The following is a 17,076-nucleotide window of genomic DNA, read 5'->3' as shown; positions in this document are numbered from 1 at the left end:
TCTATAGTAGAGCTTGAGGTCAGGGATGGTGGTGCATCCAGAGTTTGTTTTATTGTACAGGATTCTTTTGGCTATCCATGGTTGTTGTTGTTTTTTTTTTTCATATGAAGTTGAGTATTATTCTTTCTAGGTCTGTGAAGAATTGTGTTGTTAATTTGATGGGGATTGCATTGAATTTGTTGATTTCTTTTGGAAATATTGATGCAAAAATACTCAATAAAATACTGACAGACTATAAGAACATGTAGCATGAATCTTAAAGGTTTTTATTAATGCGATCAATAAAAGTACTTGTTAATGAAATCAAACCTGAGGCCAGTTATTGGGGTGAATACTGGAAGATCAGAGAAGCAGAACAAGCCACAGCTATCTCCCCTTGCTAGTTCTTCAGGTGATCCTGTTTCCTCAGGCTGGAAGCTTCTGAGTCCTCCTGCACATGAATCTCAGCAGAACTGTATTGTTCCAAAGCCTGAATGCTTAACCAACCAAATGCTTAACTAACTACATGCTTTACTCCTTTAGTTCCTGGTCCTCATGCCTTATATACCTTTCTCTTTCTGCCCCCACTCCCTGGGATTAAAGGTTGGGTTTCTGGGATTAAAGGTGTGGGTCACCATGCTTAACTGTTTCTAAAGTGGCCTTGAACTCAGTTATCTGGCTAGTTCTGCCTCCCTAGTGCTGGGATTAAAGGCGTGAATCACAACTGCCCAAGTTCTGTTATGGCTTACTCTTCCCGTTTTCTAGCCACCATTTTTTGCTTTGTTCTATTGGCTGTCTGTTCTCTGACCCCATGTATGTTTATTTCGGGGAACACACTATATTTCAGGGAACATAATATCCACCACAAGAATACATCAAAACAATTATCCACCATGATCATGTAGGCTTCATCCCAGGGAAGCAAGGGTGGTTCAAAATATGAAAGTCCATCAATGTAATACACCATATAAACAAACTCAAAGAAAGAAACCACATGATCATCTCACTAGATGCAGAAAAGTCATTTGACAAAATCCAAAAACCCCTTCATGATAAAGGTCTTGGAGCGATCAGAAATACAGAGAACATACCTAAACATAATAAAGGCAATCTACAGCAAGCCAACAGCCAACATCACATTAAATGGAGAGAAACTCAAAGCAATACCACTAAAATTAGGAACAAGGCAAGGCTGTTCCCTCTCCCCATACTTATTCAATATAGTACTTGAAGTTCTAGCCAGAGCTATAAGACAACATAAGGAGATTAAGGGAATACAAATTGGAAAGGAAGAAGTCAAGCTTTCCCTATTTGCAGATGTCATGATAGTATACATGAGTGAGCCCCAAAATTCAACCAAGGAACTCATACAGCCTATAAACACCTTCAGCAACATAGCAGGATACAAGATCAACTCAAAAAATTCAGTACCCCTCCTATATACAATAGACAAACAGGCTGAGAAGGAAATCAGATATACATCACCCTTTACAATACCCACAAATGATATAAAATACCTTGGGGTTACTCTAACTAAGCATGTGAATGACCTATATGACAAGAACTTTAAGTCCCTGAAAAAAGAAATTGAAGAGGATGTCAGAAAATGGAAAGACCTTCCATGCTCATGGATAGGCAGAATTAACATAGTAAAAGTTGCAACTTCAATGCTTTAATGTTTATAATTTGCTAAATTGTCTTTGAAATTTTTGTGTTTATCTCTCAATTTTAGTCTAACATTGCATAAAATACTCTCTAATATTTTCTCTGTTTATTTAATTTCTTTAATTTATAAAGACAGCTTACAAATTGAGTAAGAATTTTAATTTGAATTTGATTTGACTTGGATCTCTGAAAAACTGTTTATGTGATTATTGTTGGTAGTAAACATTTTTCAATACAGCATCTGTCGTTATGTGGCAATCCTAGTCTCAGTTCATTTTCATAGGCCTTGTAGAGCATTAGAAATTGATATTGTGACAAAATGCATTTTTATAATGAAATGTTTGAAATGATTTCATTTTAAACTTGAATTGAATAATTCTTTCAATATTATGCACTGACATTTTTTGCTAATTCAATCACTAGAAAGGATTATTATTTGACCAGTTTCTGCCCATGTTATTTATGAGTTGAACCAGCCTTTTTGGCAGATGATATAATAAAACAGATTTCATATATGCCAACTCTTTGATAGCATACTTAATCAGAATTTCTGTGACTAACCAAGGATTTTTTTCCTTTGTGGCTTCAGTTACTCACTTGAACTTGTGATTTGATTGATTGATGACAGAAAGGGTAGCATATTGTGTGCATTTTATCTCTTTATTTATTAACAATGATTATAGATTGGATTTGAAGTTCACTAAAATTCTTGCACATTGATTAAATAAACTTCAGTTTGGCACCTTTTATATGTGGTACACTTCATATGAGGATAAGTAATTTGATTAGAATTGTAAAATTGTAACTTTTTCTATTATTTCCTCTTGTTTATCTAAGACATGATGTAAATACTTTTGGCCTTGACTCTCCGTCCTAGACACATAGTGATGCCAGGGATATTAATCAAACTGCATTCACTTCAATTTAAATCTCCAACATTGTCAACTCATATAAATCTGTAATGTTTTGAAGCTAATTGCATTAGGTACAAATTTCATTAGTTGGTTAAGAGGTATAATGTACTTTGATGACATTTGTTTCCCTCATTCACAACTCTTTTTTATTAAGCCACAAAGTATAATCTGTACTTCTAATTTATTTTTCAACATGTGTCCTTCTACTTGCCAATCAAAGATCCACTAGGTGTCATATTCTTAAAGAAAATTAGGACTTCTTTCTCAAACATTTATTAATGGCCAATAATGTTCCTATTAGCCATTTTTCTGTGATTAATGTGATTTTTGCCTAGAATATTAAGGTTATATATAGATAAAGTGTTTACTTAGAACAGCAAATTTGTGACTTCAGATAATTGAAAACACAGACGAGTGAAATAATATGAAAAATGAGGACTATCCTAGAAGTGATAACCAATACAAATCCCAACATTAAAGGATTAATTTTTTAGATAGATTATAATCAAATGATGGCAACAAAATTTGGTCTTGGATTAAACAGTACTCATGTTTGGCAATACCTTATCACACTCATGCTTTGGAGCAGAAGACAATATGGAGACCTTAAAGGGAAATAATATTCAGTTGTACTGCAATTTGTCCATATAATAAAATGAAAATCCATCACTGATGAGTAATGGACCATCAATCAGATTAGAAAATGTGGAAACAGCTTTGTGGTGGTGGCGCACGCCTTTAATCCCAGCACTCGGGAGGCAGAGGCAGTGGGATCTTTGTGAGTTCGAGGCCAGCATGGTCTACCAAGCGAGATCCATGGAAGGTGCAAAGCTACACAGAGAAACTCTGTCTCAAAAACAAACAAACAAAAAAAAAGAAAATGTGGAAACATTCATGATGATACATGGAAAATGATTTTTAGTCAGTATATAAGCCACTGATTGTGATTATATCACAAAGATGTGATATAGAAACCTTTAAATCCAAAAAAGGTTGAATAGTAAGAATTCATGAACATAGAAGACTTGAATACATAAGAACAATTATAAACTCTAAAACTTTATTTGAAAACATTAATTTTAACAATTTTAGGTATTAATGTCATGGAACAGTGTCTTCCTTGCTTGAATTCGAGAATGGAAGTTTAAAACTGGAAATATCATACATCAATAAAATCCATCAAAATAGCAGGGCAACGAAAAATGATTCAGGCTTGTTTTTTTTTTTTTTTTTTTTTTTTTTTTTTTCTGAATCCAACAGAAAAGTTTAAGAAATAAAAGAATAGAAAATATTGCAGTAAAATTATTCAGGAATAAGAATGATAAATTATAAAGAAAATTAAATGTTCATTGAATTGTATACAAGCTGTAGTACAACGAAATAGGCTAGTTCACTCAGATATGCAACAATATCATAAAGCAATAGAATACAGATGAGAAGAAACAAAAGTTGAAATATTCATAAGGAAAACAGAAAAATGAGACACATAATTAACAAATTATTAGTGATTATGTTCAAAATGAATAAGAAAAATATATCAGAGGATCTGCATGGAGATTAAATGTTAAGATATTAAGGAAGGACAACATTTTGATAATCAGCACAAAGCAAGAGGAATCTAGAGAAATGACTAGCACATTGGTATGAGTAAATAAAATGAACTGGAACATCATCAACGTGAGGGCCCATGTGAAGAGGATTTATTACTCATAATGAATGGTCATTGCTATGGTCAATAACATATCACTGAAGATTATTCAGCATCAAAGGGGATGGGAATGGACAAAGGTGTATGAAGGACAGAGAAAATTATAAGTAGTTATGCTCTCTGCATTACTTATAAACTTAAGATTCTCAGAGATCATGATAAAGATGGGTATATTTGGCTATCCATGACTTATATTCATACTAAAACACGGCTCTGTCAATGGATGCTTCTTTGTAAAAATGTGTCACAGTCTGGGTAGAGGATAATATCCTCCTATTTCCTATGTTACAATCTACAATAAAGGAATGAGCAGATACAATGTCTTCTAGATATTTCTTCTCAGCTTTCTCACAGACAAAGGAAAAACATTGTATGAACGTTCAAAACCAAAACATCCCACATGAGTGAGATCCAACTCAAAATTCTTTAAGAATCTTATTTAATTCCAGAGAATCCATTCTTTCACACAGAACAGTAACAGGGTTTGTGTCTCCATAGCAATGTGGAAAAAAACAAGCATTAAATGAATAAAAACTATTAGTTTACATTAATATTATCATGTTTGGAGCCCCATCTCTAATTATTATTTTGCTCTCTTTCCAGGTTGACATATAAAAATATCCACTTGATTATGTCTCTTTATTTTGCTCTTGAAAGTATCAACAAAGATCCTCATTTTCTACCCAAAATTTCACTGCTATTTAAAGTTAAATATAATCTCCTGGATGATTGGAGAACGAATAGTTTATCCACAAAAATAGGTGAAATTCTTCCTAACTAACTACTGTGTAAATCAGAGAAGATAGTTAATCATATTTACAAGTCCAATATGGTTATCATCGCTATGCTTGGACCTTTCCTGTACATCACAAATAGACCAGAGGTAACCATGGGTGAGTTAGTTGAAACATTGGCTCCTTTCAGTCTGATATTTAGATAACCAGGTTGACTAAAAAAAGAAGAAAGTGAACACAGATGAGCTAGCGTATGTACAGAAAAACTAGTTTGATTTAATGATAGAACCTGTCCTCCCATTTCTCTGCTCCTCAGAAAAGGGAACTGTGTTTGAATATTTCTGCAGTCTCCCAGGGAGCTTGCTCGTCCAAGGCACACCTTTTTATCATTTGCCAGCCAGGACTGCTTCTGTAAAGCAAGTCTGCCAGCTGGTACTAGTGCCAAGAAAATGCAAATGCTTTGGCTTTGTCCTGGTTAAGAAGTAATGACTGATGGACTTGTTGACAGGAAATAATGGCAAAGAAGGTGGCAGTGATTGGATCAATATAAGTCTCTGTGTGTTTACTTGGTTGGGTCTGAGCGGCTATGGGACTGGCGGGTGAGAGAGATTTGTCCTGACCATGGGCTAGGCAGGAAAACTCTAGCTACCTATTCCTCCATTATTAAGTGTAAAACTCAGTGGTTTTGCTAAATTCACAGTTACAGAACCATCACCACACCAATTTTAGAACAGCTCTACACCCTGCACAAAGAACTTCCATGTAAATAATTGTCAGTTCTCATTTCCCACCAACTAGTCAGTTTTCTACCCCCAGCCCAAGGCACTACTAATTTACTCTCTAGTTTTGTAGGTTTGCAATTTTTTTTTGAGAAAAGTTCTCATTTTGTAGCCCTGGCTGGACTTGGCTTTACTAGACCAGGTTATCTTTGAACTCACAGAGATCCATTTTTATCTGACCCACTAGTGCTGGGATTCAAGGCTTGCACCCCTGCACCTGGCTAGATTAACTTATTTTGAACATTTCATACAATTGCGTCATACAATTCATGGTTTTTGATGACTGGCTTTTTTCACTTACAATGTTTTCAAGGTTCATCCAGGTTTTAGCATGTATTGAGTCTTCACTGGTTTTTTTGTTATTGAGTAATACTTTATTGTATAGATATTATCTTATAATTTATTCATCAATAATTGGTAGACTTTGGAGTAGTTTCTATATATTGCTATAATGAACAATGCTGCTATGTGTATCTGTGTGAAATTTTTTTATGGTTGTAAATATTTATTTTTCTTGCATATATATCTTGAAGCAGAATCTCTAGATTACAACTCTATGGTTGGCATTTGAGAAACTTCCAGGATTTTTCCAGAACAGCCACATCAGTTCACATCCTTGCTAGCAATGCATGAGGGTTTCAATTCCTCTATGTTCTTTCTAACACTTGTTATTTATTATGCATCTTTTTTAATCACCCTAGTAGATATGAAGTGAAATCTCATTGTGGATTGATTTAAGTCCCCTTATAGCTAGTAATGTTGACAGTACTTGAATGAGGATGGTTACTCACATATCTTTTTGGAAGAAATGTCCACACTGATGTTTGCCCATTTAGTCTTAGTATTGACTTGTGAGCCTTCTTTTTGTTTCATAGATGAATCTCTTATAAAATGCATGATACTAGCCATCTTTCATTTTAGGGACTCATCAATCAACTTCATAGATATCTTTGAAGCACAAAAGTTTTACTTTTGATCGAGTACCATTTGTGTTTTTTTTCCTCTTATTTTGTTTGTGTAGTTAGCATAACACCAAAGATGACTTTGAGTACTTGAAGATTAGAAGAAATTTCTGAAAAACATATTTTTTTGTGGGGTTGTATTGACAAACCAAAGTAGAATGTATGGCCTAGAAGAGATGGTAGAATTAGTTGGGAGCAGAGAGGGGGGGGTAGCGTTACCAGTGTAGTCACAAGAGTTTCGATAATACCTGTTATGAAATATTTTCAATTTACCAGAGATGATCTAAATTTGACCTGCAGTGACTTGCTTGATTATCCTTACAATACCACGAAAGCATCAGTCTTGTTAGATGAAGTTTTTGAGTGATAAAACCCATGTATAGATGAATGGGGTAAAAAGTTGAAATTCATACAAGAGGAATCTAAATTCCGGCCATGAAGGGTCTTAAGATATGTTCTTAAAAGCTTCATCTGATTCAGAAGTAGCAGGTGTGGTAAAAGGTGTGTTCTGTAATCGGTAATTAACATAATTAATTTAATGGGAGTCAGTGGAAGTGCTAGGCTGATTCTCTATTATTTTCAGCAGACACATTGGGAATAGTAGTCTTACCTCTAGAATTATTAATAATTAACAGAAAAAAATCCAAAGTCCTCAGAATGATCTACTCATTTTCCTAGGCCACCATATCCTAAATCTTCCTGGACTCAATTTCCATATAAAACTTTAACATTTTCCCCATATCTATCTGTTTACAATGAGTTCCACAGCTAAAGATTTTTGAAAAATTCAATTTGATATTTTCCTTTAATTGAAATATTAATATTATTGCATTTTGCCTGTAGGTGTTACTATTTATTTTGTGTTTGTATTATATGTTCAATTTTTTACTTTTATGCCAAATTGGATTAAAATAAATTTGTTTTGTTCTTTGTTTATTATATAAAAAAGAAGAAGAAAGTGTGTATGTGTGTATTTTGATATATAGAATTCAAAGTATGTATACTCAGAAATTATTGTGAAATACACCAGTACTTTAACATAAATAGATCCCCAAAAAGGAGAAATTTGAAGTGTTTTAGTAGCTGACTTTGTTCATCTATACATATATAAATTATATGTGATTTAATAATGGGATGAAAATCCACATCTTATTATTTCTGTCTTATGATGAACACAATTTGTTTTATACTGATCATTATGTATTCCACCTTTTTCAACTTATTGTCTGTTCTATGGTACTTAGATTTTCTATGGACCATTTAATCCTCTCCTGAGCAACTGTGAACAGTTTCCTCAACTCTACCAGATGGCTTCTAAGGACACATCTCTGGCCTTGGCCATGGTGTCTATGGTGGTATATTTCAAATGGAACTCGGTTGGAGCAATCATTTCAGATGATGAGCTAGGACTTCAATTTCTCTCAGATTTGAGAAGAGAGATGCAAAAACCAGTGCATGCTTAGCCTTTGTGCATGTTGTCATGGATGATAAAACATTATTCAAGAAAAATGTTAATGTCTATTATAATGAGATCATAATATCATCAGCCAAAGTTGTTATCACTATGGAGAAAAAGACACTCATCTGCAACTTAACCTTGGACCCTACAGATTATCAAACATTCAGAGGATCTGGGTCACTACTTCACAGTGGGATATGATCCATCATAATGAGAGATTCCTTCTTCAATCTTTCTATGGGATTTACCTTTTTCCTTCACTTTTCTGAATTATCTGGTTTTAGAACATTTCTCCAAACAGAAGATCCTTCCAAGTATAGTAATGAAATTTCCCTTGCGAAATTATGGTGGATTTATTTTAATTGTTCTCTGACTTCATTTAATTCTATGAATCTTAAGAACTGTTTAATAGAAAAACGATACATTTGGTTATACTGGCACCAATTAGAAATATCTGTGAGTGGTACAGGTTATGTCCTATACAATAGTGTGTATGCTGTGGCCCATGCACTCCATGAGATACTGTTGTAAGAAGTAGACACATTGCCAAGGTATTCTGAGCAAAAACTGCAATTTGACTCTTGGCAGGTAATATGCATATCAGTGAATGAAGTGTAGTATCATAGGTATAATTTCATAATGGATAATGTAGGTACTATTCAAAGATTCCAGGAGCCTTTCTATTGTACACAACATTTTAGGTACCTTTAACAGAATATCATGGGAATCTTATTTTTATAGACTCCACTCCAGGCAAAACTGACACTCAGACAGATTATCCTAAATTAAGCCAATAATATTTCCCATAACATTTCCTCCACATATGCATGTTTTTAATATTTTAAATAAAATGTAGTCATTTATCATGAAGATTTGAAAGCCAACAAGCATCCTAATGTCCTTTTAAATGATCAAAATTTTGTAAGCAATTAAGTAGATATATCCTAAATAAAAGAAAATAATTTTTCCACATTTTTAACATACTGAGAACCTCAATTCCTTAGCTGATTATCAGGTAATGTTTAGAGGAAATAATGTGGATAATATCTCTCTATGCTCCAGGAATATCATTGAGGTGTCAAGTGTTAAATAATTAATCTCAGTGAGAAGCTGATATTTCAAAAACATAATGTTATTGGTATCCCTATGTGGATTTTTTCCATCTACTGTATGAGTATTTTGTATTAAGTCACATTTCTAGACAGATTAATATAAATTAGAAGCAATCTACATTTCAAATTATTTTTTCTAATGTGTAGGCATACTTAAGCCTAAACTAATAAATGTTTCAGATGGTCCATGTACTGAAGAATATACAATTTATCAGCTCTGTTGGAGACCAAGTGAACATGAATCAGAAAGGAAACCACGATATAGAGTATGACATTCACTACTCTTTTGATTTTGTGTATAAACATGCACTTCAGGTGAAAACAGTAAAGTTTTCCAAACATTTGCTACATGGACAACAATTGTATGTGTCTGAAGAGATGATAAAGTGGAACATAGACATGAATCAGGTTTGTTGCACCTCCATATATAACTCTACATGCAACATAAGCAACCAAAATCACAAGGTTGACTTCAGCATCCTAATGAAATAAAGTATTTTCAAATATAGTCATTAACTTACTTCCCACATTTCCAGATTTTCCTTTTAGGACATATTTTATTCCAGTAGTATGAATATTCATATATTGTGAGAAGTACTCTTTTCCTCTCAGCCTGTTGTCTACAATGTCTAGAGGGCAATAGTCAGCAGCTGGTTCAGAAAGCTTTGTACATGGCCCATGAGCATGACATAGACTGCTCTCCAGGAGACAGACTTTGATGAATCAGCTCAACTTTATTCTAGAATGTAAGGCATATATAAGTTGGGGGAGCCTGGAGACAAACCCAAATTTGCATTAAGTAGCATGCTTCTATCACAAGGCTTAGCATATGGCAGTAGGTTCTTATAGCAGAACTCCTAGCACAAAATTTCTAGCAGAAATTGGAGCCAAAGTTCAAACCAAATATGCATCTTAAATCTAGTTCAGAGTCAGACAACTGGTTTAGAAACCGATTTCAGGTAAGTTCTGACTTAGAGTTCAAGTTACATTCTTCAAAGAAGGTTAGGCAGGGACAGGAAGTCCTGCTAAGGAGAAGAGCCTCCCCATGTTGTAGAGCTACTAAGATAAGCTGCCAGGCCATCGGGAGGTTGTTACCTTTACCCTGCCAAGAATGTCTTCCAACGTTATAGCTACATAATAATAATAATAATAATAATAATAATAATAATGTTATTATTATTATTATTATTATTATTATTATCAGTTTTTTGAGAGAGGGTTTCTCTGTGTAGCTTTGCCTTTTCTAGGTCTTGCTCTGTAGACCAGGCTGGCCTTGAACTCCCAAACATCCATATGCCTCTGCCTCCTGAGTGCTGGGATTAAAGGTGTGCACCACCACTGCCCAGGCTGATACATATTTATATGTATATGTATCTACATATATGATAGATAAATATAGGAAAAATATAAAAACACATATACATACAAGTTTCTCATTATATAAATCACAATACATCCATAACATACAATAACAATAAAAAATAAATATTTCTTTTTCTTCTAATGAAAGTTTATGTAAGAACTTTTTTCAGTAGTACTGTGTTTAAAGTCTGTATCACAACTACCAAGTGGGTCAGATTTTTTTCTTGATGTTCCATTGGTATTTTCCTCAGATTCCATCCTCAATATGCAGTGTCCCTTGCAGTCCAGGATTCAAGAAAATCCCCTCAGCAGGGAAAGGCTGTCTGCTATTTTGATTGTATCCCTTGCCAGAGAATGAAATTTCCAGTATGTCAGGTAAATATATGACAAGTTACCTGTTAAGGATTACAAGCCATGTACTTAACAACATTTTTGAATCAATATTCTAGTGACTATTCACATAATAGTTTCTTTTGAAGACTACTTTAGAGTGCTAAATATCACTTCAGCATTTATCTTTGCCTGGATTAGCCCTTCATAATTTTTCTACTTCTTAAATCTTCCCTAAGACATGGGACCTGCACATTTTTATTTATCTAGCCACTATGAGATTTGTGATGATTTTTAGATGCTCATGGAAGATGCATCCTGATTAAGAGGCATGCATTTCTCAAGTGTTCTATGGTAGATCATGCTGTCTATTGGTTGGTTGCATTTTCATTTGTAGGCTTGTCCACAAGTGAATTTGGAACACAATGTATAGAATTCCAAATTGATTTATCATGGTCTGTTATTCCTTGTCCTCCCTTTCTGTTCTTGATCCAGCTGGGATCTCCTGCTTCCCTAAGCTTTCTTTCCCTTGAACCTTGCCCTTCATTGCTCCCACTGTCCTCCAGGTTGTTCATGTAGATCTCATCTATTTCTCTGTCATTTGGTGATCCCTGTGTCTTTCCTAGGGTCCTGTTTTGTAGGTAGCCTCCCTGGAGTTGTGTATCAGTCTAGTCATCTTTGTTTTTTATCTAGTATCCTACTATGAGTGAGTATATACCATGTTTGTCTTTCTGAGTCTGGGTTACCTCACTCAGGATGATTTTTTCTAGATCCATCCATTTGCCTGCAAACCTCATGATGTCATTGTTTTTCTCTGCTGAGTAGTACTCCATTTCACTATTGAAAACAAGTGTGCATGTTCAACTTTTCAGGTTGAATATGTTGGGATATCTTTTAAGTGACAAGGGTCCCATGGAACATTTGATAATGATGTTAAAGGGAACATAACAGTTCACTTAAAGAAGGAATTAATTGCTTTGGGAGTAATGACACAAATCAGAAAACTAAACTTGGTGTTTATTTAATCTGCAGAGCATAATGTTAAGTGTTCTAAAGAATTTGTCCTCTGTCCTTCACACTCCTGCCCCCACCCCTGCCCCCACCTTCCCCCCAGCCCCTCCCCTCTATTCCCATCTCTTCCTGGGCCAAGACCAGAAGAAGAGGAGAGGAGGACTGGGGAGGCAGAGGGTGAAGAGTATGTGAGGAGAGGAAGGAAGTGAAACTCTGGTCTGGAAGAAGAATAAATGAATAAATTTATCTAACTAAAAATTTTAAAAGCATCTCTTTTATGTTGTTTTCTAAATAAATATTTTTCTCTTGAGAATATGACAGTACAATCTTACAAAAATTAGAAAGCTGGTAGGTTCTTTTTATTACATAAATTCATAAGAAACCTAATAGCAAGTGTAGTAGCTTTAACATGTAAGGACTTTAGGTTATAAATGGTTCATGAATCTTTTGCTTAACTTGACATTATTTGGACTATCTTTTAAGCAATATATGAAGATATTTGATTTTCAGCACACTAACCATTACAAAATGTCAGTGGTATATAGCACTTATTAGTATTTGATAGACAGACTATAATATACTTGGAAGAATGTGGTTTTATGTACAAACTTTATAGTCTACTGAATTGTTAAGAATAAATGTGTGTTTCTATATTGGCTTAACTAAGGTGTTTTATTGTGTAAACATGAATATTCTGTCACATGCTAATTTATTCTGGTAAAATAAAAATCTCTTGGCTGTAAATGATATACAACAGAATTTGAAAATTGTGCATAATGATAATAGGTTTGATATTGCTATTAATTCTTAAATACAAAAAAAATTGAACTTTCTATCTACCCCAAAAATAAGGTTAATTTAAGAAGAAATTTTTAAAGCATTAATATAACACGTCCTGTGAAATGCCAAGAAATATTAATCCTGATGATACATTAATTCCTGTACCAGACATGGATCAGTGTATGAGGTGCCCTGATGATCAGTATGCCAAACCAGAAGGAACTCACTGTTTCTAATGAGTTGTGTCATTTCTGGGTTATGAAGACCTTTTGGGAATGTCTCTAGCTTGCTTGGCTCTATGATTTTATATTTTCAAAGCTGTAGTACTTGGTGTCTTTCTGAAGCACAAGGACACTCCCACAGTCAAGGTTAATAACTGAACTCTCAGCTATGTTCTACTCATCTTCCTCATCTTTTGATTTCTCTGTTCCTTGCTCTTCATCGGCCAACCCAATGAGGCCACATGCTTCATGCAGCAGACCTTATTTGCTGTGGTTTTCAGTGTGGCTGTTTCTACTGTTTTGGCCAAGACAATTACAGTGGTACTGGCCTTCATGTTTACTACCCCAGGTAGAAAGATGAGGTGGCTACTGGTGTCAGGGGCACCTAACTTCATCAATACAATTTGCACTGTGATTCAATTGATTCTATGTGGGATCTGGTTGGGAACTGCCCTATCATTTGTTGATATTGACATATATGTTGAAAAGGACCAAATTTTGATTGTCTATAACAAAGGGTCATTTATTGCCTTCCATTGTGTTCTGGGATACTTGGGAAGTATCACTGTAGATTTCTTGGCCAGAAATCTGCCTGACTCATCCAATGAAGCCATCTACCTGATGTTCAGCATGCTGGTATTCTGTAGTGTCTGGATTACCTTCCTCCCTGTCTACCACAGCACCAAGGGCAAGGCTATGGTGGCAGTGGAGGTGTTCTGTATCTTGGCCTCCAGTGCAGGGCTGCTTCTTTGCATCTTTGCTCCAAAGAGCTTCATTATTTTGCTAAAACTAAAGGAAATTCTTTTAAAAAATTCAAGAATATGCATTTTAAAATTGAAAATGTTCATTAATTTTTCTTTTATCATTAGAACACACTTCCAACAAGACAACAGTGCCATTTTTGTCCTCAAATTTTAGGTTAAAATATGGACTTTGTCTCATGAGTAAATGCAGATTTAAAAAAAAAAACCAGAAACTACAAATGAAAGTTTTGAAACTTCTCCCAGACCTTAGTTCTCATGGACCAACCCTTTTCATGTGACATTTCTGTATTTGTAATGCAGGTTCCATACTTTCTAGTCATACTTGTAGTTGAATCAGCTAATAGCTATGGATTAGTCTGAATTTTATGTATTAATATCTAACATAAATTTTACAGTGTAAATTATATATTAAGGGTATGGTCCATATTAAATCTTTAGAGTGCTCAAGTATATAGACATGTAATTATATGATGGGTCCCCTTCATTTGATATAGAAATTTACATAAAGTTTACACTTGATATGAGAATTTAAATAAAATTAATTCATTAATAATTTGCATGAAATAAATTAATTCAATTTTTGGACCTAGTAATTTTTTATTATATTTGTGCTTTAATTTTACATATCAGCCATGGGTTCCCCTGTCCTCCCCCCTCCTGCCCAAGTCCCCCACCTCCTCCCCTGTTTTAAAGCCTGTAAGGCCTTAGGATTTAAGTGTCTTATTGACCTTGGGTGAGCTTCTCCATGTAATATTTGATACAGGGGGCTTAATTGTCCTGTTGTGATGTCTAAATATTTTCTTACCCAATTTATATTTCCTAACAATTTTTGAAAATCCTTGAGGGTCTTCAATTTATCTACTCTGATAGATGCCTTTTGGGTTGTTATAAAATTATCCCCTATCCATTGTCCCAGATAACTAAGTGGCCTATTTTTCTGAATTTTTTCTGGAGCTATGACAAGGCCATAATCTGTTAAACTACTAATTGTCTCTTTGAGATTTTTTTTCTGTTGTATCTTTATTTTCATGAGCCAATAATATATCATCCATATAATGAATGATATATGCAGAGGGAAAAGTTTTTCTTATTGGTAAAAGGGCCATATCCACAAATTTTTGACATAATGAAGGACTGTTCTTCATTCCCTGGGGTAATACTCTCCAATGAAATCGTCTATAGGGTCTCTTAAAATTAACTGAGGGTATCCTAAAGGCAAATCTAGGGCAATCCTGAGGCTGTAATCTTATTGTAAAAAAGCAATCTTGTAGATCAATGACTATAATGTGCCAGTCCTTTGGTATGGACACAGGGGATGGGAGTCCTGGTTGTAGGGCCCCCATATCCTCCATTGTAGCATTTACTGCTCTTAAATCTTGTAGTAGTCTCCATTTTCCGGATTTCTTTTTTATGACAAATACAGGAGTATTTCATAGGCTATTAGATTCTTCTATATGCCCTTTTTCCAATTGTTCTGATACTAGCTGTTCTAATGCCTGTATTTTTTCTTGTGTCAGGGGCCACTGACTAACCCATACAGGTTATCAGACTTCCATGTATAAAGTCTGCATAGATATCCTTTGCAGTGGCCCCTATGTAAAATGCTGCTCCAGCTCAGAACTTCCTGTCACTAAATGCACATCAAGTGACTCCACATCAAGTCTCTTCCCCATAAGGTAAATGGTAGACAGGGTAGCACATAAGGGTTGTATAAACCCTTTTTTACTGTCTGTTTGCCATTTTAAGGGCTTTGAACTCTCCATTACTCCGGAAGCCATTCCTAATCCCATAAGGGAGGATCCTGTTCTGTGTGTTGGCCAAGAGGAAGGCCAGTCCTTTTCTGCTATCCAAGTTCTGTCAGCACCTGTGTCCAAGAGTCCTTGGAAGCTCTTGCCATCCAGGGTGATTGTCTTAAAGGGTCGTTGTCCTAAATCTTGTATCCAATTGACTCCTTCTACAGAGTCTGAAGAGCCAAACTGTCCTGATACCCTATAGCTTTTCATAATAGGATTAGGCATTTTTATGTAGGGGAGTAGAACAACCTGTGCGATTCTCTGTCCCTTGTGTAATTGAATGGTTTCTTTTAAGGGCCTGACCATCACTTTTATGGTGCCTAAGGTATCTGCATCTAGCACTCCAGGGAGGACTTCAAAGTTGGTAAAAGTATTAGAGCTTCTCCCCAAAATCAGTCCTACCGTTTGTGGTGGCAGGTTCCCTGTAATTTTTGTATCTATGACTGTTACCCCATCCCATAGGGACAGGAGCAAGTCCTGAGGACATGATATATCTAATCCAGCACTTGTCTCTAGGCAGGTTATGAACAGTGAATTCTGGCACAGCAGGGTTTAACCCTGGTGTTAACTGTACTTCCTTTTGGACATTCCCCTTTTCTTTCTCAGGGCTAAGGGGGAGCCCCGAAGCTAGGTTTTTGTCTGACTGTCTGGCTTAAGGGGAACTCCCTCCTTAGTGAATTTTGACTTACATTCATTTCTCCAGTGCTTCCCTTTTCTACATCGTGGGCAAATGCCAGGAGGAGCTCTTCCTCCTCTATTCTCAGCATTTTGGGCATTCCTTTTGCATATGCCCTGATTTTTTACACTTATAACAGGTTGGGGAGCTATCAGCCCCTCTGCTACTTATTTTCTTAACATAGGCGCTAAATTGTTGTCCTTTCATTGCTGCAGCGTAGGCCATTCCTTGCACTATGGCTGGTGAGGCATCCATGCATGCTTTTATATAATCCTGCAATGAGCCTGTCTTCCTGATGGGCCTAATTAAGTCTTTACATAGGGTATTGGCATTTTCCCAGGCTAACTGTTTCAGAAGCATGCCCATCCCCTCTGAAGGGGGAAGCATTCTATGTATTGCTTCCTCAAGTCTAGATAGTAATAGCCTCCAAGACATCACAAGGCAAGGCAGTCTGAGACTGAGGCGTTGAATATTTACCTGTCCCTAGTAACATATCCATGGTTGGTTTGGTGCCTTTCTTCTTAGTCATAGTTATTATTGTTTCTTTTGATCTGTCCTCATAATCTGTCCTCCAGAGAATATAATCCCCAGGAGACAATACAGCCCTAGTAGTTTGATGCCAACCATAGGGTGTTAACCATAAGCTAGCAACCATATCCACCACTTGTATGGTATATGGAGCTGAAGGGCCCACGGACTTAACCACGGCCTGTAATTCTTTTAACCTTTTCAATGGTAGCGGTTCCCACTGTGGCTCCTCTCCATCAAAAGCCTGTGCAACTGGCAGGGTGAAGGTAGTATCCCCCATCCTGTGTGCCTCATCCATC

General features: G+C 35.6%; 1 pseudogene; it reads left to right on the top strand.

The window, feature by feature from the left end:
- The first annotated feature begins 4,876 nt into the window (after nt 1-4,876).
- LOC118572732 lies at nt 4,877-15,775 on the top strand (annotated as a pseudogene).
- The last annotated feature ends 1,301 nt before the right edge of the window (nt 15,776-17,076 follow it).

Source organism: Onychomys torridus, chromosome 1 (genome assembly GCF_903995425.1).
Source record: "Onychomys torridus chromosome 1, mOncTor1.1, whole genome shotgun sequence".
Taxonomy (NCBI): Eukaryota; Metazoa; Chordata; class Mammalia; order Rodentia; family Cricetidae; genus Onychomys; species Onychomys torridus.
Note: the sequence above shows the minus strand (reverse complement) of the source record. Positions and strands in the feature narration are given on the sequence as shown.